The sequence below is a fragment of the Colobus angolensis genome, unplaced genomic scaffold (assembly GCF_000951035.1).
Source record: "Colobus angolensis palliatus isolate OR3802 unplaced genomic scaffold, Cang.pa_1.0 Scaffold202, whole genome shotgun sequence".
Lineage (NCBI taxonomy): Eukaryota > Metazoa > Chordata > Mammalia > Primates > Cercopithecidae > Colobus > Colobus angolensis.
In genome coordinates, this window is record NW_012115178.1 from 4,377,340 (window position 1) to 4,379,013 (window position 1,674).

The 1,674-nt window shown below is 46.4% G+C and overlaps 1 protein-coding gene across 1 annotated transcript in view; it reads left to right on the plus strand.

The window, feature by feature from the left end:
* Positions 1 to 1,040: 1,040 nt before the first annotated feature.
* ARHGAP5 (Rho GTPase activating protein 5) overlaps positions 1,041 to 1,674 on the plus strand; it is a 72,954-nt gene continuing 72,320 nt past the window's right edge. Inside the window, exons 1-2 of the mRNA XM_011941869.1 lie at positions 1,041 to 1,137; positions 1,378 to 1,578. The gene's annotated coding sequence lies outside the window, so the exon portion shown is untranslated. The remainder of the gene's footprint in view (positions 1,138 to 1,377; positions 1,579 to 1,674) is intronic.

The following is a 1,674-nucleotide window of genomic DNA, read 5'->3' on the forward strand; positions in this document are numbered from 1 at the left end:
AATACCACATTTTGATGGTTGGATCACCCACCAAATTCCCTTCTCTCCTTTTTTACTTTTTTCTGCTTACTTTCATTGCAAGTTTCTTTCCGTGCCCTTCTTTCCCACCTACAATTTGTAACTGAAAGAAAGACGTAGCTCCAGACCTTACCTAACCTACTCTTAACCTACTTGGTAGGGAGGATTCAGATGCTCGAATAAGGGATTTTAGTCATGCCTTTTAGAAATTAGGGAGCAAGAGATATATAGAAAAATTAGAAATGTCTCTTCTACCTTTATTAAGTTTACCTTTGAGAAATATGAAGAGGGGCAGAAGGACGGAAAAACGAACAGAACTTCTGCTGGAATATTGTGACAGGTTTACTGACAAATATTTTCTAACAGATTTTTACCAACAGGCAGTTTTTGTTTTCTTTACTGACAGACCGTAAATGTACTTCTGGTTGGCAGCAGCTGCATCATTATAACACTAAAAAGCAACCTTGGCTAACTTCATTACCTTATGTAACGTAAAAAATAAAGAATAACTTGAATTTAAAGTACTTTTTATATGTTTACTAACAATAAACTATTTTCAATGCAGGAAATAAATCTTTCCCCAAAGAGGAATCCCCCCTCAATTACTTTCTTTTAGACTTAACAAATTGGAGTAGATGTGGTTTTGCTCATTCTTTTATCTGCTGGGAACTATTTTAAGTCTCCTATGTAAGGCAGATTCCGATGACCTCGGGAAAGTCACAGGACCTCAGTTTCTTCAATGGTAAAAGCAAAGGCAGTGGTTTCTACCGTCCTTTCTCACTGCACCATTCAGCGCCAGTGCCCTCATGAGAAACACAACCAAAGCCCAGTGTGCTCTATCTCTAGACTTGTGAAATTTCTAGAGTCTCAAAGTGAGTATGTTTAAGGCGGTATAATAAAAGCCAGGTGGCCGACAGTTCCTAAAGTTATGCTGGTAGTGGCGTGAACAGGGTCTTTTGGGCCACCCTGAGACCCGCCCCAAGTCTTGGCTTCTCGCTCCCCGTCTTGGCTTCTCGCTCCATTTCCACAGAACGTACTGAATCAGGGGCCTGCATCCCCGCGCCGTGCCGACGGAGAAATGGACTCCTTTTCTCGCTCCCGTGGAGTTTCGTCTTCTGGGTGAGTGTGGCACCGGGTCCTGGGCGGGTGATGTCTGTAGTTGGCAAGCGATCCTCAGTTAGAAAACTGGCCGCGCACACAGGCGCAGACACGCGAGCATGTTCCTGCGAACCAGCTTGGGCGCATGTTTTCCTCCCTTGCATTCTTTAATGCTCAGAGACCATAAGGGGATTTATCGAGAAGCATTCGGTGCCCATGCCCGGTTTGGAACCGCGAGCACAATATCTGGTTCCTTTGCAGTACGGTGGTTTGCTCTTGAGTTACGACCAGAAACCGGAACAGAAGGAAAGGGAGAAAGCAGGGGAGGTTCGGGGACGACGGCGCTCCGGGCAGCAAGGCAGCAGCTTCCAAAGCGTGGAGGATGGGACTGAGGAGGAACGGAATACGGAGAAAGAGGGAAGCTGAGGAAAAATACTCACGCCAATGGGTAAAAGGGAAAAGGTGAGAAGGAATGGAGTAGAAGAGGGAACCAATGGTGGGAGAGGCGGCGGAAGAAGGGGGAGGGGCAGAAGCCAATGGGGGAGCGGAGGGGAGGGG